We start from the raw sequence: 27938 nt of genomic DNA, 5'->3' as shown, positions 1-27938 counted from the left end.
CGGTTGACCTTAAAGGGATAGTTCACCCAAAAATGAAAATGTGATCTGCTTACCCCCAGGGTATCCATGATAAAGGTGACTTTGTTTCTTCAGAACACAAATGAAGATTTTTAACTCCACGCGTTGCAGTCTGTCAGTCGTATAATGCATGTGAATGGTAACAAATCAGAGTATGAGAACTATAAGAGTAAAAATAAAACATACACATAAAAACTCCATCTTAAACCCTGTGGCTCGTGATGACACATTGAGGTCTTAAGACACAAACCTTTGTTTTAATGCGTTTTTAAGACAATGTATTTATTATATATCAATATTTATTTTAATGAATATATACTAATTCTTTTAACTGTGATTATTTACACGTATTATGGTGTAGTACACTCTTAACTAGAAACTGATGTAAATATTTTGTTTACTCTGCTTTACTCATCCTTGTAATTATCTTTAATGGCATACATAATTTATGGACATTAATAAATACAAAACTATTATCAGCTAACAACCAAACAAGCTTTACTTGTAATGGACAGGAAATACTGTGTGTAATTTACCTGCAATTAAATCAGGCCATTATTATTCAAGTTCACAGTGTGATGGTAGATTAGCGAAATAATAAGCTTAATAATTGGTATGCTGGATGTGCCAAAACCATTGTCAAACAGGGACAAACTCTCTCGTTATCTCTTGTTTGTGGCGCAAGAATTCCTGCTGGGCTGCTCCATAATTGTGGTAGCCACACATTTAATATGCCATTGATTGTTGTCTTAAAAGAGGTCTATATTTGTGCTTGTCGTTATTCTGATCCTGAAAAACTGAAGAAACGTTGAATACAGGAAATCAAATGTACAGGTGCCTGTGGAAAGAGCTTGCACAGGTGCAGATCAATGCTTCATCCATCTCCTCCTCCACCACTCCAGTAGCACAACATTTAGACATAATAAATTAAAGGCCTAAGAGAAAATTGAGGATAGACAGGATCAATTTCCCCCAACACAGCAGGTCGCTTTTAGCTGCACCTAATTCTTCATGTGCCATTTAAAATCCCAAGGATTATAGGTAACAATTATATGAAAGAATGCGGGGATTAGTTAGTTCAGCAGATTATCAGCATCACAAAACACAGTTAATACCCGGCAGAGACAGGGAAAGGTCCTGTCTCTCTGTGCTCGGCATCCTTGTCCAGCTCACAACTCCCTACAGAAAAGGTGAAAAGGTTTAAGCACGGTTCTCAAGCTTCAGTCCTTTTCTGGTTGACTGTGAGCCTGGCCACACCTGATTGCCCTCAGAACTTGGCTCTTTCAACTGCGTATCGATCTCATCCTCAGCTTGCACTTCCTTCCTGCTCAACTGTTACGGATTGCAATCATTTCCCGGGGCAAGACAATGGCTTGTTGCATTTATTTATTTTTTTGTATGTTGATTTTGATTGATTATTGCAGCCTTAGATGTCCATGTCCACCTGTTGGATATCTAACTTAAGAGATGGAACGTGATGATCAATAAGCTGTGGTACCTGTGAGTAGGGTTGGCTTAATACCATTATTAGATTATCATACATTAAATTAGGGATGCACCGATCCACATTTTTTCACTTCCGATCCGATCCCGATACCTGAATCTGGATATCGGCCGATACCGATACTATTCCGATACCAGAGCTGTGTTTGCTTAAATATTATTATTATCATTATTGTTGATTTTATATGATTCTAATGGCTCATGGATATCGGATTTCTCCACTGGTTGGATCGGGAAAATCCGATACGTGAATTACGCTGGTATCGGTCCCCGATACCGATACTGGATCGGATCGGCCCCATCCCTACATTAAATACTGTTTCATGCGACTTATTTGCACTGTACACAAAGAGTTGGATTCTCATGCTAAACATGGCCAAAATTGGATGAAAAACAACAACAACAAAAAAAAAAAAAAGTTGGACGTATGACAGAGTATTTCTGTGCCAAATACACTCAATCTGATCTCACAGAATTCTGTGAAATGAACACAGACGCTTGACTTAAAATCCGTGGTAGTTTTCACGGAATCGCCAAAAATTCCTTGATGGGTCCACAGAAAGTGATGTCTATGTAATTCACTGACAAGCAGCATCCATGGTCCACACACGGATTCCCAACACACATTTAATTCTTTGCATTTGTAAAAGGAGACATGCACTCATTCATATTTCTCATTCAAATGATACACACGACTCTTTAGCATGACGCAATCAGTCACGAGACACACGAGAGCCAATGGCATTTTACAATCAAAGCTGATGTAAAGAAGCAATTGGTCACGAGACATACGATAGCCGATGCTGTCAAAGCTGATGTGACGTTTTTTTCCGGCGGCAATATTTGAAATGTATTAATCTTTGACAGATACTCTCGACATTACCCATCGCTTTTGGGGATTTTCTTCACACAAATCAATCATTTGGCCTTGGAACACTTGAAATATTTGTACTTTCTGAATAAATTGTGCTTGCAGACGTATCTGCCTGTTATATCCTGTTTTTTTATAATTCACAAATGTGTAGGTTTAGGGAAGGATTTGAGTTACGCGGTCAAAATGTGTCTGAATAAAAAGAAAATAAATGTAAATAAAATTATGCTGACTGAATCAAACCAGACGAATAAGGTTCAGTATTCAAATGTTCAATAAAGGTATCAATTCCAACAGACAGGGAATCCATGTGTGGACCACAGATGTTGCTTGTCATTGACTTATATAGGCATCACTTCTCCTGGATGAGTGTGTGCGCACATCAACGAGCTTTGCTCGGGTTTTTACACCACAAAATCAACAATGTCACTAAAGAAGTGTGTTTTTGGTTGTGAGGGAAAGATAACTTTGTTCAGCTTCCACAAATAACCCAGCATTAAAAATTCAAAACTCTTCGGAGATATGAAAGATACAATACTACTATATAGGAACTGTTTTATGGGTATTAACTATAGGTGTATTCATGTAAAATGCATTTCAATATCAAGGACTATCCACATACATGTTTTTGGGCACATAAATTTTGATTTTACATTTTAGATTTGTTTATTTTTAATATTATTTTTAATAATGATTTGTTCAATTATTTTAACTTAGTAACTTTTTTTAATGTCATCATTAAGAAAATAATGCATTATTTCTATGCATTTAATGCATAACTATTTAGATTTTCAGTGTTTGTTAGTGTGTAATGTTGTGTGACACTCTAAAGACAGGCAGTTATTCTCTATATCAGTAAGCACTGTTTCTGGACTCCCTAAAATGCCTTGTGTAGTCTTGAGTTTTCTTCTGGGAATGTACACAATTTCCCTCATTTAAAGCAGGGTTGCCAACTCTCACGCATTTGGCGTGAGACACACATGCTCTCAGGCTCTGTCTCGCACTCTCACTCTGCCCAAGTACATCTCCTGCCAAATTGGCAACCCTGCTTTAGATATGAAACAAAATCTTAGCTTTCAAGTTTTAATGCGAAATTCAATTCAGTTTTGGCTCACTTAATATGACAAACAATCGCTGTAGCGCCTCAGTTAAAGCCAGAGCCGCTGAAAAACAGAGTTGCGTCATTTTTTGATCCCGCTGGCATCACCGCCACACGGTCATGTGGTTCACGGAGCTCTCAATAGTTTCAAACAAACCAGTGCTGTCAATACAATAGCTTTAAGCAGGATAGACGACAGCTTCACTATACAGGTATTTGCAGCCATTTTTGGTAAACATTACAGCATAGTGTGCATTGATTATTAAGTCAACAACATTTACAATAATGTTTTATTCTGGAAAGTGATGGAGAGGCAACCTGTTTAATATTTTTTTTTCTTGTATTCAACCCTTTCTGGTACCTGGTATTCCTTAATAATTGGTTACTTACACTCATTGGTGATCACTTGACTGTACACCTTAACAATTTTTCAATTAAATAAATGTTCTATATTTTAGTTCAATAATATTTATTTTATATTTTGAGTAGGTCTATTGGTACTAAATACTATTTTTGCAATAATCATGGTCCATGAATGACCACTTAAAATAATATTTGATTATTTAAATGACAAGTATCATTTAAGGTTAAAATATAGTATTATCTTACTATTATATTTATAGTATTAAATATAGTATTATCACAATGCACTTGAATAAAGTTTAATCTGCCGATTGTCCTGTAGGTGACCTCATAACTCTCTCTTCTTACGATACACTTAGAGCTTTACGATTACTCCAGAGCACTCGTAGATCTACGATCATTTTCAAGTGCTACTTAAGTTATGATCCTTTTGGGAAACAGACCTTAATATTAAGATCACTCATACGATCGTTTTTACGATCAATTTAGGCTTACGATGCTTTTGGAAACGCAGCCCTGTTATTGCTGTTCCTAACTTCTTACTAATTTTAGGTTTTGCATTTGAATAAATATTAAGACATAATCAGAAGCTACATTGTGTATTTTTGAAATTCTAAATTCTTAGAGGGTCCTATTTTAACGATACGAGCACATAATCTGAAGAGCATACCGCAGGTGCACTTAGGGTTTTTCCGAATCCACTTTTGCTAGTTTAACCACGGAAAAAAGGGTTGCATCAGGCGCATGGTCCAAAAGGGTTTTACCTAGTCTCTTAATGAGTCGTGGATGTGTTTTGAGCGTAATGTGCAATAAACCAATAAACCATAAACTGCGTTTTTAGTCGCCTCAAAATAGCAACACACCTCGTTTTCAGATCAGCATGCCCTACGGGCAAACAGATGGGCGTGAATGCATTTGCTATTTAAATGTGGGTGCTGGATGTGAAAATGCTAACTGTGTCGGGCTGAAACTAGGAAAAAATTGGTGTCACATTGTGCTGGATGTATGATAAGGCCTAATAACTTACATCCTACATTTTTTAATGATACTCGTATAAGCACACGCAAATGAATATTAAAGAATGCAAGAAAATACTAAATTTAGCCCAAGAGTTGTTGTTTTTTAAATAGCGCTAAAATGGCAAAGATTTAGGCTACATGCATATAGATTGTTCCTGAATCAAGTTTGAAATCGATATTTGTGCGGGCTTTTTCGGCAGACGGGGCTTTATAGAAACAGGAGTTAAACATAGTGTTACTGACAGACTGGGAAGAGAGGAGCTGCAATAATGTAAAATATGTGAAAATATGGTGTTTTTAGAACCTTTCCAATATGGAGATCCCCTAATGTAATTCTAAATTTGCTTTCATGCTTTCTGAACTGCAGAAATGTGATGAACTGCAGAACACTGTTGGCAGGTACCGCAGTATGTTCAACACTGGTATCGTACCAACACTTTTTTTATACTATACCATGAAGCCCTACCTGTGGGAGCGACATTAAAATTGAAATCAGTTTATCAGTCCACTGCCATTACAAAACTGGCAGCCCTTCTGTCTTCAGAACTCAAACATATCAAGACCTGTCAAATCTGTATATATCAGTCAGTGGTGTTTACATACTGAGGCTATATTTTGATAACGCATGCACTGTGGTGCATATACATCTAAATCACATTTGCACTTGCTTTGGTTGCGCTGATAAGGCCGGGGAGAGCTCATTTCATGATGTAACTTGGCTGTCACTTGTCATTCACTCTGAGGCTCTGAATGAATGGCACATTTTGCACTGCAGCTCATGTGTTTGCTTGAGGAGAAGAAATACTTTATTATTTGGTTTAAATTTGCTGCTACAGTTTCTCTGAGTATTGATCAAATCTATTCTTGTGCATCAATCTTGACACGCTGTGTCGGTGGAAAGGGCATCAATATCAGAGTTCATGCAAAGGTTCGAGTTTAAGTTTGTTAGTATGACTTGACCCAGTTTGTCTCTGCTGGGAGATGTTGTGTAACTAATCTGGCAACTTTTATCAATTGACAGCCATTAATCAGTTAACCCCCCACCGGATTGTGGGCGGGGAGGTTGACGCAAGTGGGCGTGTGTCTACTTTTAATTACTTTGGTTTTATACAATTATTCAATCAACTATCACAAATTATGCATCACTTGAACGCTAAAACACTCAAGATTCATGTTCTGAACTCGTTTTTGCAATAAATACAGCAGAGAGGAAAGGGTTAACCCTCTAATTTGAATCAAAACATGATCAGACATTCAGCTTTATATTTAAGTTATATTCAGGTCTTAACATTAAAATCTCATAAAAAATTTCCCTAAGAAAAACAAAAACAAAAAAGTCACTTACATGCATATTTCCCCTTGTTTTACTCTGTTCCTGTATTATTTTGAGATGTTATGACTCTTGGGTAACAATATGTAAAGTGTCTAGTTTAAAATAAGACCAGATTAATGAATATAGACCATAGGGTTTAAGAGCTGCAAATCTTTTTATTTGGGTATTTCGTAGGGCTGGGCGATAAATCGATTTTATCGATTAATTTGAGTTTTTAGTTTACGTCGATTTTTGTGAATGAAAATCGGCTTTCTCTTTAAAATCCGCCGACGCTCCCCTCTGGGCTCCCATAATGGCTCAGCCCTCCCAGCGCACATTTGCCACATAGACAGTAAAAGAAATGGACAGAGCGTTCCCATTGACTTCAACGGCGGAAAAATGAGGCCAATCAGAGGCACTCACTTCCTGATGGCTGAGCGAACTGCGCAGGCTCAGACTGAGCTTGACGACGTAGATGTGGCATAAGCAACCTGTCTGACAGCTGTAGGTCTTCTAGTAGTTGTGGAAAGTGAAATCTGAATCACGTTGTTTAAATATTTTCTGCCGTTGCTTTTTTGCTCACTATCGGCTTCTCCCCATTCTTCCCCCCTGACTTTGTCAGACTTTATGTCTCCACGTCCCCCCGACTGTCTCATAGACAGTAAAAGATTGCCTGCGAGCGTCTCCTCAGGTCTATACGGTAATTTCTTAACTGTGCGACAGAGTCGCGTTGGTTATGATGCAATCGTTAGCCTATTTTTACAAAAACAGCTTCTACGGGGCGATAGTGAAAGATACAAGGTAACGGAGCCTTTTTTGCATTGTTGTTTCTTTAGAAATAAACAATGGACAAATGGAGTCTTTAAACGCCTCAGATGTAAAGTTATTCACTGTCAAAGTGACTCAAAAATGAATGGGAGTCAATGGGATGCTAACAGCAGGTGATGGCTTGGTTAGCAATGGCCGCCCCTATGGGTGGAATGCTTTCCGAGTGCTCAGGATTTTTTTTCGGGGAAATCTGGGATTTTTTCGGGGATTTTTCGGGGGGCCATATTGCCCAGCCCTAGTATGTCATTTTCAGAAAATTCACAAAAATAGGGGTGCAGGTTAAGAGGTTAAAAAAAATTTATTTCTTTTTTGCAAGCAACATATAAATTGCAAATATTTAATAATTACATTTTAGTAGATGATTTGCCAACAGCAGATTTTTCTGTTTTTGTCTCTTGCCTTTCACTTTACAGCTCAGGGGTGCTTTCCCTGAATAACAAAGTTATTTGCTGCTTAACTACCACAGTATGATGCATTGTTGGAGAAATGAGCTATTCATGACTGTTTCCCGACACCATAACATTGTTGCGCCTCCATTGTTTCAACAATGCAGTACTTATGTTGATGATGTCACATGCACGTGATGGAGTAATAACTTTTACTAATTATTCTCCTAGTTTTTGCGGGATGTCTGGGAATGTCACAGTATAATAATACAGTTTATTAATACAAACAGAATATCAAAAGTCTTCATTACAACCTTCCAAAATAAAGGTTTGGTATAACTTGAAGAAATTAGAAAAGGAATATATTACTATTGCACAGTACAATGTAAGGTAATAGTAATAATAATAACAATTTATTAAAAACATTATTTTTAAGGAATATCACACGTTTTTAACTAAGGCCCTATTTCCCAAAATAATTGTAACAATAGCCACCAACTTAAGCGTACAATGCTTTTGGGAAATGCAGCTGTTGTGTTATTGTTGTGTTCAGATATACCATAATGTGGGCAGTCACGCCATCATTTTCAGAAGTCTCCATTTTGTCCCGTTTACACTGAAACACAACCCCAGAGTTTTCAAACTAAAACGGGCATTTTTTAAAAGTCTTAGTTTTTGAGGTTTGAAAACGGCGTAGTCAAAACGACAGGCGCAACTTTAGCAGAAGTTATGCGTTTTAAAATATAAACTTCCAGTCCAGTCATGAAAAGAAAAAAATTGCATATGTGAGACCGGGGATGGTTGTTACAGTTTTTTGTTTGAGCATAAGTAACTCAGTGGTTGTTTGTTCTAGATGTGTCAAATTTGGATACATTTTAGCCACATTTGTCTGCTACAATTAGAAAACTCTTGGACACAGATTATGTGAGTTAATGTCAAATACGAAGAGTTCTGTTGTTACAATCTACCCCACTGTAACGGATTCACAGAGGCAGGATTCAATTGCAAGTAACTCAGTTTATTTAGACAGATAGTGTCACAGAAGTCTAAACTCAGAACACTGAAGAAGTCCGGGTAGGACGGAGCAGTGAGAGAGGCTCCGTTGGTGACACGGGCAGGCTGTGAGCAGTTGTGACTCGGGAGATCGGTAGAGGTAATCCGGGAAGGGATCCAGCGTTTCACGGAAGGGGGAAACGACAACCAACACGGAGACACAAGGGGAAACATCCAACAACGCTCTGACAAAGACAAGAGAGAAACAGAGAGACTAAATAGGGTGAAGGTGATGAGTTGCAGCTGGTGCAGGTGATCAGCCACAGGTGCGTGATGAGCCAATCCCAGGCTCCGCCCTCACCTACATTCAACACGCACCCAAGAGTGAGACAGGGAATCCATGAACCGTGACAGTACCCCTCCCCCTAGGAGCGTCCCCTGACGCTCCCAGCCGACCTTACCTGTTGATTGTAATCATCAATAAGGGAGTGATCCAGAATGTCCCTAGCAGGAACCCAACTTCTCTCCTCCGGACCGTAACCTTCCCAGTCCACCAAGTACTGGAAACCGCGTCCCCTCCGTCTAGAATCCAGAATGCGATTAACCGAATACGTTGGTTCCCCATCTACGAGTCGCGGCGGTGGGGGAACCGGGACTGGCGGATTAAGGTGGGAGTGAAAAACAGGCTTGATTTTGGATACATGGAAGGCGGGATGAATCCTCCTGTACGCCGGAGGGAGTTTGAGGCGGACTGTCACCGGACTAATGATCTTGGTGACAGTGAACGGGCCGATAAATTTGGGAGCAAGTTTATTAGATACGGAGCGGAGAGGAATGTTCTTGGTAGAAAGCCACACTTTTTGACCCACGACGTAAACGGGAGGCTTAGACCGGTGGCGATCGGCTTTAGCCTTGGTGCGCGCTCCCACCTGGAGCAGAGTCTCACGGGCTCTGGTCCATGTGCGATGACACCTCTGGATAAAGGCGTGAACAGAGGGGACCGCGACCTCGGAATCCAGACTAGGAAAAATAGGTGGCTGGTAACCTACACTACACTCAAATGGCGAAAGGCCCGTAGATGACACTGGTAACGAGTTATGAGCGTACTCAACCATGGAGAGTTGCTGGCTCCAGGATGAAGGATTCTTGGATACCAAACATCGCAACACTCTTTCCAGATCCTGATTGGCTCTCTCGGTCTGACCGTTGCTTTGGGGGTGATAACCCGAAGACAGACTAACCGTGGCCCCTAGTAATTTACAAAACTCCTGCCAAAATTTGGACACAAATTGGGAACCTCTGTCGGAGACCACGTCCATCGGGAGGCCATGTAACCGAAAGACGTGGTCTACTACAGATACCGCTGTCTCCTTGGCTGAGGGTAATTTGGGCAAGGGAATGAAATGTGCTGCCTTCGAGAATCGGTCCACGACGGTCAAAACGACCGTCTTGCCCTGGGAGGGCGGGAGGGCGGTAACAAAATCTAGAGCGATGTGGGACCAGGGTCTCGAAGGAACAGACAACGGCTGAAGTAACCCATGGGGAGGTTGGTTAGATGTCTTACCAACCGCACAGACCGAGCAAGCCAAAACAAAACTGCGAATGTCGCGAGCCATAAGTGGCCACCAAAATCGTTGCTTTATTAAACTGCAAGTGCGGTTTACCCCTGGATGACAAGCAATGTTGGAGCAGTGACCCCATTTGAGGACCTCGGATCTTAACCCCTCCGGAACGAACAAACAACTCGGTGGGCCGCCGGGCGGGGGCGTTACCCCTTCTAAGGCCACTTTGACCTTCGATTCGATCTCCCATGTGAGTGTAGAGATAGCTATCTTCTCTGGCAAAATACACTCGGGAGTAACCGGGCGTTCGGAAGCATCAAAAATACGAGATAAAGAGTCGGGTTTGATGTTTTTAGACCCGGGGCGGTACGAGAGAACAAAGTCAAAACGTCCGAAAAAAAGTGCCCACCGAGCCTGCCTGGAGTTGAGTCTTTTAGCAGATCTAATATATTCAAGGTTCTTATGATCCGTCCATACAATAAAAGGTACCCCCGACCCTTCAAGCCAATGACGCCACCCCTCCAACGCTAACTTGACGGCCAACAACTCTCTGTTACCAATGTCATAATTGCGTTCGGCAGGAGAAAGACGATGGGAGAAAAACGCGCACGGGTGCATCTTGTCATCTGAGGGAGAGCGCTGTGAAAGAACCGCTCCTACCCCCACCTCTGACGCGTCGACCTCTACCACGAACTGACGTGTGGAATCAGGGGCGACTAAGATGGGAGCCGAAACAAAGCGGCTTTTCAGTTTGGCAAATACAGCCTCGGCTGTATCGGACCACCTGAACGTCGTTCGGGGAGAGGTCAAGGCAGTCAGAGGTGCGGCTAGTTGGCTGAAATTGCGAATAAAACGCCGATAGAAATTGGCGAACCCCAGAAACCTCTGTAGGGCCTTACGGGAATCTGGACTTGGCCAATCCATCACAGCCTTAACCTTGTCGGGATCCATGCGCATTCCCTCCGATGACACGATGTACCCTAAAAAAGGAACAGACTGTGCATGAAAAGCGCATTTCTCCGCCTTGACAAAAAGCCCATTCTCTAGCAACCTCTGAAGCACTCGTCTGACGTGTCGAACATGTTCCTGGAGAGACGAAGAAAAAATCAAAATGTCATCCAGGTAGACATATATGAATTGGTCGACCATGTCTCTCAACACATCATTGACGAGTGCCTGGAAAACCGCTGGGGAGTTGGAAAGGCCGAAAGGCATGACCAAATATTCAAAATGCCCCCTGGGGGTGTTAAATGCGGTTTTCCATTCATCCCCCTCCCTGATGCGAACCAAATGATAAGCGTTACGTAAGTCCAACTTCGTGAAGACGGATGCTCCCTGTAACCTCTCGAAAGCTGAAGACATCAACGGCAAAGGATAGGTATTCTTTACCGTGATGTTATTCAGCCCTCGGTAATCAATGCAAGGTCGCAGAGAACCATCCTTCTTCCCCACGAAGAAGAACCCCGCCCCCGCTGGAGAAGAGGAAGGGCGGATGAATTTGGAGGCTAGAGAATCAGAAATATATTTCTCCATGGCCTCCCTCTCTGGAATAGAAAGAGAGTATAGTTTGCCCTTAGGCGGAGACTTACCTGGGAGTAAATCTATAGCACAGTCATAGGGACGATGCGGAGGAAGAGAAGCAGCTCGGGACTTACTGAACACTTCCTTCAGGTCGAGGTACTCCGGAGGCACGTTAGACAGATTCACCGTCTCACTCTGAAAAACAGAACGAGACACAGACGAACAAGCAGACACCAAACAAGACTCATAACACTTATCACTCCACGCAGACACAGAGTTTTGTCCCCAGTCAACCCTTGGGTTATGTAACTCCAGCCAAGGGTGACCGAGGACAATGGGAGCCAAAGGGGAGTCCAGGATAAAAAATGAAATGAGTTCAGTGTGGTTGCCAGACGTGATCAGTGTAAGTGGTTCAGTGGTGAATGAAATGTCAGGGAGAACTTGTCCGTTGAGTGCGTTGACAGAGATGGTGTTCTTAAGTGCAATGGTGGGTATTTTGAGTTTGTGTGCAAGGGCAGAGTCAAGAAAATTACCCTCCGCTCCCGAGTCGAGGAGTGCTGGGCTGGAAAATTCCTGGGCTGCCCACAGCAATTTTACCGGAAGGAGAGTGGAGGATGAGGTCTTTTCCACGGAGATCCCGCCCGACAGTAGCCTTCTCCTTACCCCCGGGCGTGGTCCTCTTACCGGGCAGGAGTCTAGCAGGTGTCCGGTCCCGCCGCAGTAGAGGCAAAGACCACGGGATCTCCGTCTCGCTCTCTCCTCCCGGGAGAGCCGAGCTCGACCCACCTGCATGGGCTCCGGGTCGAAGGTGTAGCTGACCGCATCCGCAGCGTTGGCCTGAGGGCATTCGACACTCTTGTGCTGAAACTCCATCCTGGATCTCAGCCGACTCAGACGAGCGTCCACCCTCAACGCAAGTTCGATCAGTCCGTCAATCTTCTCCGGAAGGTCGATCATGAAAATCTCTTTCTGGATGCGGTCAGCCAGCCCATGCAGGAATATGTCCCACTGTGCTTCCTCGTTCCACTTGCACTCGGCGGCCAGGGTGCGGAACTCGATGGAATAATCCGAGACCGAGCGGTTACCTTGACGGAGCTCTGCGAGTTGACGTGCCGCTTCTCTTCCGGTTACCGCTCGGTCAAACACCCTTCTCATCTCCGCCGCCAGCGTCTGGAACGAGGAGCTGCAAGGATGTTGATTTTCCCACACCGCCGTTCCCCAAAGTGCGGCTCGTCCGGAGAGCAGGGTGAGGACGAATGCCACCTTGGATCTCTCCGTGTTGAAAGTCTGCGGTTGAAGAGCGAAAAACAAGGAACACTTGGTAAGGAAGGCTCTGCAATAATTGCTCTCACCGGCATAACTCTCAGGGGTAGGCAGACGTGGTTCCGGTTGCCGCGATGCGGATGGTGTGTGGGGGAGCGGCGGTGGGTCGGGCACAGTGGGACCGACGAGTTGTTGCATCTGTTGGGTCAGCTCGGCCACCCGTGCCACCAAGGTGTGTACTGCTTGTCCTGTGGCAGTTAAGTTCGCCTCCTGCTGGTCCAGTCTCTTGTTGCTGCTGGTCAGTAGGGCGTTGATACTCGCTGAATCCATGGTTGGTCAGAGCGTTCTGTAACGGATTCACAGAGGCAGGATTCAATTGCAAGTAACTCAGTTTATTTAGACAGATAGTGTCACAGAAGTCTAAACTCAGAACACTGAAGAAGTCCGGGTAGGACGGAGCAGTGAGAGAGGCTCCGTTGGTGACACGGGCAGGCTGTGAGCAGTTGTGACTCGGGAGATCGGTAGAGGTAATCCGGGAAGGGATCCAGCGTTTCACGGAAGGGGGAAACGACAACCAACACGGAGACACAAGGGGAAACATCCAACAACGCTCTGACAAAGACAAGAGAGAAACAGAGAGACTAAATAGGGTGAAGGTGATGAGTTGCAGCTGGTGCAGGTGATCAGCCACAGGTGCGTGATGAGCCAATCCCAGGCTCCGCCCTCACCTACATTCAACACGCACCCAAGAGTGAGACAGGGAATCCATGAACCGTGACACCCACTACTGGGCACTGAGACGCATGTAACACACATATAACACTGAGCTGAAATAACAGCCACACTATCAAATTTTTGCATAAACATAATTGGAGATCAAAGAAAAAAACAGTTTTGAACAACGTGAACAATTTAAGCTGTCGAAAAAGATATTGTATTAAATAAATCCCTTGATACACAAGAAAAAAATGATGGGATTTCACCTGAACAGAGGATGTGATTGATAACAGGACTCATTGGAATCATCATATGGGTTGGTTGTAACATTTTTCATAAACTGTTATGACTATCCCCACACAAACAGCCATAACAAGGCTAACAGTTTTAGCATGTGGGTTTGAAGTTAGCATAAATAAAAAGCATCAAAGAAATAGCTACTTCAGGTCATGCAAGTTAAATAATTAAACCTACAATTCAGTGATTGCTAGGCAAAAAAATGATCCTGATGACAAATTTTACAAATTTTATTGCCTGAAAATAATAAAATCTACAAATGTTCAGTGAGTTCAAAAAGAAGATGGGAGAGTGTGATATGCATGCTCTTTTCTGACCTGTCAAACTTACAGTGTTACATCTACCCCCAAGTTACTGCACGTTCCCCACTATCCCCTAATATACCGTGAAACCACCAGAATCTTTAAAAATACAGCAATGCTGAATTTTTTGGTCATACCGCCCAGAGCATGTCCACGTCATACTAACAAGAAACTATACTTCGAACCACAGGTCGAGAGTACACTGTATACTATAGTTCAACCACTAAAATGTCTAATGTTGTATGTGAATGTTTGTTTGAACTATGGTTTCAGAAAACACATAACTATCAGGCTACGCTAGTAACAACTTGGTTGTGTTTTGGGAAACGCGCCCCAGTGTAGGACATGGGTCTGTGCACGGACTTGTGGTGCCAAAACAAACAGGCATATTTCAGATGGGAAGAAGTTTCTCCCTCAGGCTGGAGTGCAGGAATACTAAGGAGGTACTGAATAAGGAAAGCAGCCATCAGCCAACATCTGCTTGTCAGTTTGAAGTCAGCGGTCATTTCATTCGCGGAGCGATTCAAGCTTGTCCTTAGCCAATGACTACCCGAGGGTGTGCAGGCTTATTGGAAGGGTAAGAAATGGCCGGCGTGAGATGATCAAATTATTCAGAGGGCTCCTGTTAAGAGGCAACGTGTGGTTTTCGGAACAGCAGCACAGGAGGCTTGAATAGATATGCACTGAAAATAATACTGTGGTTTGCTTATACCGTATGATATGATGTTCTTTAGAAATATGAATACTCCTAATAGCTGACCATGATTATCAAAGCTGCATTGAGTGCCGCTTGATTTTTGTCCACATGAGAAATCAGCTTTGCTCATCAATCTAATTGTGTGAAGCTGAAATAGCCAACTTCATAGTATTCACTGCAGAAAACGGGTCTCAAGCGCCATATAATTTGATTTTAATGGCTCTATAGAACATGAGTCAGCTAGCAGCCAGACACTGAATAGGGCTGATAAATTAGCATTAATCATCCCTGTTCCTCATGTCCCTTGTGTCCCTAAACCGCAACTGATAGTATAATTGTAATTAATGGAGCTTTAGGATCTACATAAAAACGTGAGATCATTCTACTTATCATCTTGATCTGTTACTTGCTGCACAGCTAAAAGCGTTGACAACATGATGCAGTTTATGTCGAGATGGACCCGCATTAGCTTGGTTGATGTGTCGAGCTAATGTCAAGCCCTGCATGAAAATCAATGATCCCGTGCGAAAGCCGAGATATGATTGATAGCATCAAACTGAGCATCATCCTTCAGCTTCCTCTGTCGGTGGTCTACAGTTTACAGAGTCAGGCAGGTAGATGCTATCTCAGACAAATGACAGGTGTCATTGTAGTCTGTCAAGAGGAGACATATTTCTCCCGTTGTACAATAGCTGTCTTTAAGGTGATTTGTCAAATGGAGGAAATGTGGGGAGTTAGTATTATTTACTCTCTTACTGGCAACGTATAAGGAGATATGGTGATTTTTTAGTTTTTATTTGTTTATTTGTTGTCTAAATGTTTTTATTTAGATTTTTGGACAAATTTTTTCTGCATAGTTTTTATATACTTTAGGGGCAGGAGCAGAGTAGGGGAATGGAATATACAGTTTGTACAGTGTAAAACCCATTATGCCAATGGAAAGTCCACACAATTCACAAAAACACAACTCCACAACTTTAATTCCTTTAAAATCTTAATTGTTATTCATATTTAGATTTTTTATTTGAACAAACATTTGATTATATATTATCTATTAAACTTAACTTTTAAACTTTATATATATATATATATATATATATATATATATATATATATATATATATATATATATATATATATATATATATATATATATATATATATATATATATATTGTTTGGATGATCTATTCCTTTATAATCCTTTACAACCTTTATAAAGTCCTTGTTATTCTGGCATAATTTCTATCAAACTCTATATATAGTAATTTTCCATGGCCATCAGTTGTCGTCCAGCACCTTCAAAAGATCCTCACTAGTTTCACTAGGGGCGGGGACATTTTCTTTTAATGGAACACACTCTTCCTATCTACATACACATCTCACGCTGTATGAGCTCAGCCACAAGCTTTCTCTTGACATTAGATAAGAGGCTGAAATCTGTCTCTGGCACATCTGAAGAGAATTGCCACTAATGCGTGCTAGGGAATCACAAGGGCCCTGCATATAACATTGTCTGGATTCTGAATTCTCTTGATCCCAGGTTCAGGCAAATAAAAATAGCTGTTCTCTCTCCACTAAAATGCTCTTGATGACAGAAAATACATCTCCTGTGAATGTCTTTATAGCATGACACCTCAGTAACAGGGAAAATGAAGACGCAGTTATATGTTTTCTGCTTAAGCTTGCACCAAAATGGGTAAATGAACTTTGCATGAATCGATTGTCCTCCTATGCACAGCTTTCAATGTGACCTTCTTTGCTAACAAAGATTTAGTCAGTGATATGGCTAAGATAGCTTGGGCTGAAAGTTATTTAAAAGGCGATAAGTTCTGACAGCTCGTTGTACTCTCTTTTTCTCAGATAGACCTTTGCATTGACTTCTTCTCTGGCATTTTTAAGGTAAACAGCACAAGTAGAAGAAGGTGTTATGACTAAAGCAAATCACATAGACAATTAGATTCAACTCATTAACATGGCATGGCTTAAAAAGGCCTGCTTCAACGTGGCGGTACCAAGGGTGGCTATTTTTAAACGTCTAGGTCAGTCTGTGTCCTAGGCAACCATGTGTAGCTAGGAAATCCTTCACTGTGGAACCCATCGATAGTAACATGCTGGCAAGCCAGTCTCACCCACACAAATAATCCAGTACAGTCGGATCTCTTTAGTGCAGCCACCTACTTGCTTTCAGGGAGGTATTTAAAAGTCAGAAGGTTATATGAACAACTTTTCCATCTATGGACATTTGCAGACATTGCTGCAGGTTAGGTCTAGTTCTATGTGATAGGCATGTTTTGACTCTTAAAAGGACAGTACACCCAATGTGTATATTAACAGTTAACATGAAACATATTTTTCAATTATTAAAGGGATAGTTCATCCAAAATGAATATTTGATGTTTATCTGCTTACCCCCAGAGCATCCAATATGTAGGTGTGTTTGTTTCTTCAGTAGAACACAAATGGAGATTTTTAACTTCAACCGTTGCTGTGGGCCAGTCATTTAATGCTTGTGAATGGGTAACAATTCTATGAGAGTAAAAAAAAAACATGTTAGACAACATGTACAAAGAGCCCTGTGGGTCATCATGACACATTGATATCTTAAGACACAAAACAATCAGTTTGTGTGAGAAATCGAGCCGTATTTATATCATTTTTTACCTCAAATACAACGCAATATCCACCAGCCTGGAGCGCGCTTCACTTCCGATAAGGAAGGTCAATATACATAGCCTGACAAGCCCGACCCACATCAAGATGTTTGGTCTGGAAACTCACCATTGACAGGGCTAAATCCGAGGGGCGGGATAAACGGTTGTATTTCAAACTCCCTCTGCACGCGATAGGATAGCGCTACAACCATCCAGACCAAAGATTGTGAAGTGGAGCTCCTTGAAAGATTAAACTTTCGCCGTATCCGGTCGGCTAAACTCCGAACACATCTTCCCTTCTAAAAGAATGACTTCAGTGCCGTTCTTTGTTCTTTTCTCAGAGAAAAGCTTAACTCCAAGTCTTCCAGAGTCGCGGTCAAAGCTGATTCGAAAGACCGCCGTTCGCCAGTTTCTGTGTTTACTAGAAGCACACAAACACAACTCGGCCGTTATTATGTTAAGCCCCACCCACCGACTCCATACACTATGTGATTGGTCCAACCAGAGTTTGGCGTTTACAGCTCAGAAGTGTATTGAGAGTTGCTAGACGACACTCGCGGCAGATTAGATTTGCTGCCGCTAGGGTGCGTCTAGATTTCTAGGCTACAATCTCTGGCGTCAGAGATCTACTTCTAGAATTGGTGTAAACTATGCCAGATTGTGTATACCGGAAGTGATGTTTTTACATGTACACGACACCAGAGCGTGTATATTGACCTTACCAGAAGTGAAGCGCGTTCCAGGCTGTTGGATATAGCGTTGTATTTAAGGTAAAAAAAATGATATAAATATGGCTCGAAAACTGACCATTATGAGCCACAGGGCTCTTTGTACATGTTGTCTAAGAATGTTATTTTTTTTGCTCTCATAGAATTGTTACCCATTCACATGCATTATATGACTGGCACACAGCAACGGTTGGAGTTAAAAATCTCCATTTGTGTTCTACTGAAGAAACAAACACATCTACATATTGGATGCACTGGGGGTAAGCAGATAAACATCACATTTTCATTTTTGGGTCAACTATCTCTTTAATACTTAAAAATACTAATGCATTTGATGATCTTTTTGTTAATGGTAATGATTAATGTTAATGCAGTACGTAAAATGTACTTATTTTTTCTTTTGCATGGTTTTGCACACATACATTTTTAAAGTAAATTGTAATGTAACATTAAATGGATAAATTTTGAGTACGAATGTGTTCATTTTTAGTAAAACATTTCGAATATTAGCTTCAAATATCACAAGTTACTAAACCTATCGTCAAATGTAATGATGAAACGGTGTAAATAGAGCTGGAAAGCGGCGCAAGTGCATGATGGGAACACCGGTATCAGAAGAGTTGAGTAGTTTTACTTAATTTTATAATGTTGATATTTATGCTTTAATTTCTACAAGATTGAGTATAGAACATAGAATTATTTTTTATTTTTTATAGAACATAGAATGATTTTTTTATTTTTTATTCTTGCCTGAACTAACTTTTTCATGTAATTTACATTACATTAGTTTTTCTGTAGTATTTACTTCACCACGGAATAGTTTTTTTTTATCAGTATCAAAACTTGTAACTGTTAATATATTATTCAATAGACCTGAGCTGACTTAAACTATAACAACTATAACGTTAGCAAAGATACTTTAACAAATTCATTTCTCATTGTTAGTTAATGTATGCATTAACATCAACTAATCAGACCTTATATATACAGTGTTACTTTAACCCTATAACAGGACATGTTGCTGTTGCTTCTGTTGCTGTTTAGGGCAAACAAATGTATTTACAGAGAAGATAGCTTTTATTGCATTGTTTAATCTCATCGTGTCTGGTTAGGAACCATTAGCCTGCTTTTAAAATCGAATAGGTTGATTAGTAATGTTGTTCCAGAATCAATAAGATTGTTGATTCAGGAACATGTCCTACTTAGGTAAGTTACGTTAAGCATGTCTCTTTGGCACAGTGTATTGTGGTTATACTTAAGAATACAAAAACAGTATTTTACACTTAGCTTGTCCTTTAAACATTTACAAGCTTAAGTGGAATTAGTCAATGTGTTATAAATATTTCAGGTTTTTCAAAACAACAGTCAGCCAGTTCCTCATCAGCATCACTTTTATCATACACATCAGCAGATAAAAACACATTAAAATGGGTTTAACATAGCCACATAAACCGTTAATGAGTTAAGCAGCCCCGCAAATATGCAATTCTGTCTTATGAGTGGTTATTGTCTTAATGAAATCCTCAGAGAGAACATTATATTATCAGCATTCCAGGTACAGACATAATACAAATACATTAGTGCAATGCTAATGCTGAATAGAGAATGGTTGGCAATGAACAGAGTATCTCTTTGCTCCACTTTCACTGCCATGTATGTGTGTGTGTTTTTGTGTGTGGGCATGTTTTTGTGAGATATCAGGACACAAATGTGTATAATGACATGGGTATGACACAGGTATTACAAGGAGAGGGTGAAATATGAGGACATTACTCATGTCCCCACTTTTCAAAATGCTTATTAATCATACAGGATGAGTTTTTTTGAGAAAGTACAAATGCAGAATGTTTCCTGTGATGGGTAGGTTTAGGGGCAGGGGCTGTGTTAGAGGATAGAAAAAAAATATTGTTTGTACAGTATAAAAACCATTACGCCTATGAAACGTCCCCGCATTTCACAAAAACAAATGTGTGTGTGTGCGCGTGTGTTGAACCATGCTTTAAATGGACAGCAAAGGCTTTAATATTTTTTAAAAAGACAGCGGAACTTTTCAACATTGATAATCATAAGAAATGTTTCTTGAGCAACAAATCAGCAAACTGCTGGAAGCAACATGTCCTCCAACCAATACGCCGATATAGGTCTTTTGGTTGCTTTCCTTGAAATACGACCCATAGGAGCGTTTACTAAAGTTGCTCCCCTATCGACAATATTTGAATAATTAAATATGACACAGAGGAGCGTTTTCTAAAGTTGTGCTCCTATTGACAGCAGGACACTTTCATTTTAAAGTATTTTTCACTTTTATATTTCAATATTTCAGTTTTTGCATAGCTCAGTTGGTAAAGCATGGCGCTATACGACAACACCATGTGATCATGCGATGGTGAGTTCGATCCCAGGGAACACGTGCACATAAAGTGTGTACACTGTAAAAAAAAAGAGGCAAATTTTAACTTTTGCAGTACAGTCGACTTGGATGTTTAAGTTATTTCAACTTAAATTATGTTAAACTGATTTTAAAAAATGACATTTCTTAACTTATATTGATGAGTTAAAACAATGTAAAAACATGTGTTGTCATAACTTATTGAACATATAATTTTTTACAGTGTATGCACTATAAATCACTGGGTAGGTTTAGGGATGGAGTGGGTGTATTTGTAAATTTACAATAATAATAATAAAAATGGAAATATGACAAATGGTGGTTAAAAAAGACCACACATTGCATTAAAATGAACACGCATTTTGATTGGTAACGACAGTCATACGTCATTTCGTGACGTCAAACATAATACAACACTGTCATTATTTTTATGCCAGCTAGAGGGCACATGACTTTAAAACATAAATAAAGGTCGTAATAAGGTGCTTGAAAAACGACCTAGTTTTTGGAGGACAGGTTGGCTGGAAGGACTGCTGTGAATTTAGCTTTGCCAAAACAGGAATAAATTGCATGTTAAAGGTACAATATGTATGTTTTTTGTATTAAAATATCCAAAAACCACTAGAACAAGGTTACGTATTTTGTTGTCATTGTGTACTTACATTATCCGAAATGTTTTCAAGAATGTTTAAATCCAGAGAAATAAGAGATTTTAAACAGGACATGGGCCGTGTCCATGTGTCACCTATATTACCCTTGAGTTACGATTTATTATTTATTATTATTCCGATGCTTTAAAATATTATGTGTTTTATATATATATATATATATATATATATATATATATATATATATATATATATATACATATATATTATGTGTGACAGATGAGAAACTGTTTGGATACATTCATTGACAGAAAACGAATCATTGTACTATAGCTCAACACAGTCTTATTGTTTACATCTGGTTTTCTTGATTTAGCATGAGTACCATGTTTTGCCATGGCTAATATCGATCTAGCTCACTGCAGTGTGAACAAGTGTCTCATAGCAGCCGCCAAGCGAACGCACAGAGAAGCATTTAAACATAGCTTTAAACACACTCAAATGTGTGTAATATGATAAAACAGCGCTGCGTTACCCCACATACGCATGAGCGGAAGAAGCAGAAGTGCTCATCCCTGGCATAATAAAAGCTTGCCAAATCAAGCCGTCGTCAAGATACGCCTTTGCTTTGAATAAGCGACCTCTAGCGGTGAAAAATGACATATTGTGGCTTTAAAGTATATTAAAGGGGGGGTGAAATGCTGTTTCATGCATACTGATCTTTTTACACTGTTAAAGACTTGGAATCCCATACTAAACATAGACAAAGTTTCAAAAGTTAAGGTGGACGTTTGATGGGAGTATTTCTTTGTCAAAAATACTACTTCCGGTTAGTCATACGTTTTGGCAAGTTTTTTTCGATCATGGGTCCACTTGACGTTAAAGTTTCGGAATTTCCTTGTATGGGCCGTACGGACAATTCTACCGGAAGAGCGTGAGAGAGAGAAAGGGAGAGAGCGAAAGCAACAGGCTACGCCCATCAAAGCGGGGCTCGTAGGCTGCGCTGCACAGGTGATGTGACTTCAAGAAATTAACAATGTCACCAAAAAAGTGCGTTTTTGGTTGCCAGACCAAGACAGTCCTGTACAGATTGCCAAAAAAACCCGCGTTAAGGCAACAGTGGATGGAATTTGCTTTTCCGGATCAGCAACTGAGTTGCGCGGATGTTTATATCTGTTCGCTGCATTTCGGTGCCGACTGTTTCATAAACAAGGCCCAGCTCGATGGCGGATTTTCCAATCGCCTAATGCTGAAGGATGGAGCAGTCCCAACGATAAAGGTCCCAACGTTAGAACCGCAGACCGTGAGTGAGACTGCTTCAAATGTCTGTGTCTTTGCCTATGCCCATCAAGTAGCCCAAACATGATCACGTATAGTTAATTGATCAATGGAGCATGCGATGTGTAGTGCGTGTACATTTGTTTAGCTGGCCACTATATGTGTAACTTTATGTTTGTGAATTGTAAAAGCACTCCAAACAACAATACACAAAGAGGGGGGAAATATGTTGAACTAAATAAGCACGCTTCTTCATTCAAATGCGCTACTCTTCCGTGTCTTTCTATGTAAACACTAGCCTGCCGTGCAAAACCAGTCCGCTTACTTGTGTACACAAACCACGCGTAAACACACACACACACACGTGCACAACTGCACTTCCCACATGTACACCTTCAAAGACAAAAATACGACGATATAATTCAAGTATAAATATGTAAATAACAAGCTGCTAAGCATATTATATAGTTAGTGTATAACTTGTACCACATACAGACGTCCTGCTCTAGTCGTTTTTGCTGCTGCTCCTGTTCAACTTCAGCCTCTGGGTCTGATTCCGGATCATAGATGTATGGCTGTATCTGATTAAAAGCCATATTTTTATTTTGAATAAAGTTTTTTCCCGCTGTTAGGGATGACACAGCTTTACGACGCACTCAACACAAAACAGCGGCGCGCACACGTCATTATTTAGCTCCGCTCACACGATACGCCCCCACCTGCTCGGCTTTTTTCGGAAAGACTCGGAACAGCGCATCTTTCTTATATAATTATAAAAAAAATAAAGACTTTTCGGAGATATGCAGGATGCAATGCTACTCTATAGGTACTCAAGATTGACATGACACTGACTGAAACTGAGTGTGTCACCCCCCCTTTAAGATAGAAAATGTATTTAAATGTATTCTAATAACATTTCACATTATTACTGTTACTCGTACCGATGGCAAACTTTTGAGTGTGTGTGTGTGTGTGTGTGTGTGTGTGTGTGTGTGTGTACTGGTTTGACCTACATTATGAGGACGCAAAGTCCTTATATTGTAGTGTGTATTCAGGTTTCAGTCCACGCCCCCCTACATTATGAGGACATTTAGATGTTTTTGTAATAAAAAACGCAAAATGAACACACTAAACGATTTTTATTAAAGATGTTAAAAATGCAGAAGGATTTCTGTGATGGGTAGGTTTAGGTGTAAGGAATGTCCCCATAAAGAATGTAATGTCCCTTTAAACCACCTATACCGAAGCGTGCATGTGTGTGTACCTTTAATTTTTGATCATTGTCTTTTTAACAACACTGAAAAATTTCCATTGTGGAATTTTGATTATTAAACACCAATGTTCAGACTCCCTGAGAAAACTGTCCTTGCTCCAGGCGCAATCCACTTCCACTCCGTAGCGCTCACAAACGCATCATAAATGGTATAGTTCAGGAGCAGTTCTCTCAAGGTTTTTGCTCATCCTTTTTTTTTTCTAATTGTTTTGCTTTTAGAATGAGTCACCCCCAAACTGTCACCACAGTGTTCCAGTCGTGCTGTGATAATCACTAGATTCTGTGTGTAAGGAGGAGATGGGGGAGAACTAGAGGCCAAGACTGAAGCTCTGAACTCAGATAATGGAGGATGGGTTTACTCACTACTTCAGAACGAGACAGAGCAGATTGAAGTGGACACCATTGACAGAGATTTGGAACAGAAACCGGAGAGGCATTCTGCCAGAGAATGTCACCTTGAAGACAAAGGGCCATTTGCGATCAGGAGTGCACAGTGTTGCGTAGATTAATGGAGTGAAGACAAGCAAGGCAGACAACAAACCACTTTGCTTGTCTCATTCCTGCGCTGCTTTTTGAAAGGCTAAACGAGACTTTAGACTGCCAACACTCTCAAGGCCATAACTGAAAGGATCATGGGCGATTTTGTCTGTGTCTGAGACTGTTTCGCAGTGTTTCCGAGTCGGTGCTTTGGTTTTGCTTTAGTTTTAGAGAGAACCTGAGCAGAAAGCATGAGAACCTAAATATAGAAACCATGACTGAGTTGTTAGGTTTGCACTGATATCCATTTCTGAGGAGTTAATTGAGAAAACTATAAATATATATATACTATTATCAATGTTGGGAAGGTTACATTGGAAATGTATTTGAATAGGTTACAGATTACAAGTTACCGTAATAACTAGTGTAACTATCTAAATGGCTTTATTAAAGTAATGTAACTGATTACATTTGGTTACTTTTTGATTACTTTTCTATATTTCTAAGGAATGTTTTCAACTGTTAATCATTTTCAAACATTTAAACCAGGCAGGGTTAACCTTACAGTAGTTCTCAACACAGATTACTGTCAGATTTTAAAAATCCTCCATCACTTGAATTAAGATTATAGTAATTTCATTTTAAAGTACAGCCTCCACAAAACCAGACTTCAGCACGTCTTTTTACTTTAAGATGATTCTGAGGTTAAATGCAGATTTCTGGATGAAATGATTTTTAAATTTCCAGCACTGAACACATTTTTATCACTCGCAATGGTGGCAACTCTCAGACAGGTTGTAGCCTAAAGCTTTCAGCGGCAATGTGGATTGGTGTAATTTGCAGACGTGGTGCGCTATTTCAAACAAAAGCACCCATCAAAAGCATCGCTTTACTAAACTGCCTTTAAATTCCAAAAACCCCTTAGCCTTAAATATGATCCTCTTGTGAGTTCCTAAAATAAAAAGAGAATGTTTTTGTTTTGTTTTTCTTTACAAAATAAATTTGATTATTTTAAACGGAATGCCAGCATGGAAACTCAGATTACCAAGATTATATTTGTGTTTTGTCAGTGTCACACCATGCCCAGAAACATATCACTTAAAATCACAGTTATAACACAAGTAAAAAACACTGAGTGTCTTGGTATGCGTGTTATGCTCTTTTATTTTCGAATATTTGTTGGATCTTTTCAACCCATTCAATATTATGATGCTTCTGTGTCATTACTGAGACTGACATTTTCACACAAGATGTTAAATTGCTTCAAAGAGAAGATACTTTTTTTCTGAGATAATACCAACCTCCTACTCATTGTCTCACAAAGAATAAAAATCAAAAATGTCTTTGCCCCCAAAACATAGATGATTGCACATAAATACACCAACTGCCATCTGCTTATCATAATCATTATTGCTAGAAAATTGAATTTTCTCATGACATTCCAGCATATCACAGAATATCATAGGGCACACACACACACACACAGACACACATACAGGTACTGGTCATATAATTAGAATATCATCAAAAAGTAAAACAATGTATTTCACTAATTCCATTCAACAAACAAAATGAAATCCTGCACACTATCAATACTTGAAAAAATCAGAAACTTTTATTAGCAATGTTTTGGTCTCATAACCTTCATCAGGCATATATATAATACTCAAAATCCATGATATTTAAAAAGGTAACATGACCAATCATTGCAGAGAACCATTAATTAATAAATGACTGAATGTCTCATTAGCAAAATCATTAGTACCACAACATCATACATACACAAGTATACACACATATTTAGATACACAAATACATATGTTTAAGTATCCATACACACATGAATGGTTAAATTAACACATGAAACTCTTCTTCAATACACATTATAACATTACATTAATGCAAGCGTTACTGGAAATGTACCGAGTAAAATATTACTGAAAATTCATTAGTAATGCCTTACACTACTGCGCTACAGCAAAAAGTAATAAGTTACTGTAATGTATTACTTTTGTAATGCGTTACTCCCAACACAGTGTATTAAATGCATCATCAATTCATTCAGAGGGATAACCTCGATCTAAAAATCTCTTTTTCATTATTCTCGATTTTTCAATAAAATCTGAATCAGAATGACAAATTCTCCTCAGTCTATAAAACTGACTTTTAGGCATCCGCTTTTTTAAATGTTGGATGGAAACTGGTTACATTTACATTTACGCATTTGGCAGACGCTTTTATCCAAAGCGACTTACATTGCATTCAAGGTACACATTTTACATTATGGTCAATTCTTGCTTTCCCTGGGAATCGAACCCATGACCTTAGCGTTGCTAGCGCCACGCTCTACTGGTTGAGCTACAGGAAAGTAAAAAAAAAAATTTGGTTGCAAGCAACAAAGTGTCGCGGTCAGTTTCTTTTGTGAACAAAGTCGTAATTAAGTTGCCCTCATTTTTATGTACCCACATATCTAGAAAATTAACCTTGGAAGTATTAACTTCTAGCCTGACAAGCGAGACCCACATCAAGATCTTTGGTCTGGAAACTCACCATAGACAGGGCTCAATCCGAGGGGCGGGATAAACGGTTGTCTTTCAAACTCCCTCTGCACGCGATAGGATAGCGCTACAACCAACCAGAGCAACGATTGTGAAGCAGAGAGAGGTGACAGATTAAACTTTTGCTGTATCCGGTCGGCAAAACTCCGAACACATCTTCCCTTTTTAAGAATGATTTCAATGCCGTTCTTTGTTCTTTTCTCAGAGAAAAGCTTAACTCCAAGTCTTCCAGAGTCGCGGTCAAAGCTGATTCGAAAGACCGCCATTCGCCAGTTTCTGTGTTTACTAGAAGCACGCAAACGCAACTCGGCCGTCATTATGTTAAGCCCCGCCCACCGACTCTATACACAATGTGATTGGCCCGACCAGAGTTTGGCGTTTACAGCTCAGAAGTGTATTGAGAGTTGCTAGACGACACTCGCGGCAGATTAGATTTGCTGCCACTAGGGTGCGTCTAGGTTTCTAGGCTGATTAACTTGCTCAGTAAAAAAGTTTTTTAGAAAGGACACAAATTCTAGGACCTCTTTTTTTTTTTGTCTCCTAAAAAGATACAAAATATATATCGTCAATATACCTATACCGCTTCATAATATTTGAGCAAAAAGGATTTTTTTTTCTTTATTAAATACATAACACTGCTACAAAAACCATAAAAACGTTAGTTTAATTAGGAGCAAAGATCGAACCCATTGCCGTCCCACTAATTTGAAGAAAAAGATCTGAAATAATTATATTTAAAAACATACGAAGCCATCTTGATAATGAACTCTGAGGGTGGAATTATATCATCTCGTGATGTCTCAAAGCACTGAGCCCTTTTTCATGTGATATATTGGTATAAAGGCTCTTTATATCTAAAGTCACTAATAAAGAGGTTTATTTAAATCAGAGATCTTGTTGATGAAATCAGTGAGGGATTTCCTTTTGTTTGTTTGTTGAGATTGTTCGATCTGGGTATCCTTCGTCCTACGCACCTATCTATTATCTACAGGTGTGCTATGGTAATTGTGCACTAATTCCATTCAAAAAGTGAAACTTATATATTATATTCAATTAACAATTTAACATATTGTTTCAACTCATTCTAGGGCACCTTTAAAATTGAAGCTGCATGTTATCTTGAAATGCGGCGATTTGAGATTGTATTAGATACATTTCAGCCACAATCAATTTCATAAAGTAACTGGGATTTCACCAGGACATTTTCAAAAACAAAGTAGATT

General features: G+C 40.0%; 1 protein-coding gene across 5 annotated transcripts in view; it reads left to right on the top strand.

The window, feature by feature from the left end:
- The window catches only part of LOC137094360 (gamma-aminobutyric acid receptor subunit gamma-3), a 196397-nt gene that overhangs the window by 56663 nt on the left and 111796 nt on the right, over positions 1-27938 (top strand). Inside the window, exon 1 of one of the 5 annotated variants that reach the window (XM_067459961.1) lies at positions 18288-18392. The exons of the other annotated variants lie outside the window; for them this stretch is intronic. The gene's annotated coding sequence lies outside the window, so the exon portion shown is untranslated. Of the gene's footprint in view, positions 1-18287; positions 18393-27938 lie in introns of those variants that run through there. 5 annotated transcript variants of the gene reach the window in all.

The sequence above is a fragment of the Pseudorasbora parva genome, chromosome 12, assembly GCF_024679245.1.
Source record: "Pseudorasbora parva isolate DD20220531a chromosome 12, ASM2467924v1, whole genome shotgun sequence".
NCBI classification, from domain to species: Eukaryota; Metazoa; Chordata; class Actinopteri; order Cypriniformes; family Gobionidae; genus Pseudorasbora; species Pseudorasbora parva.
Note: the sequence above shows the minus strand (reverse complement) of the source record. Positions and strands in the feature narration are given on the sequence as shown.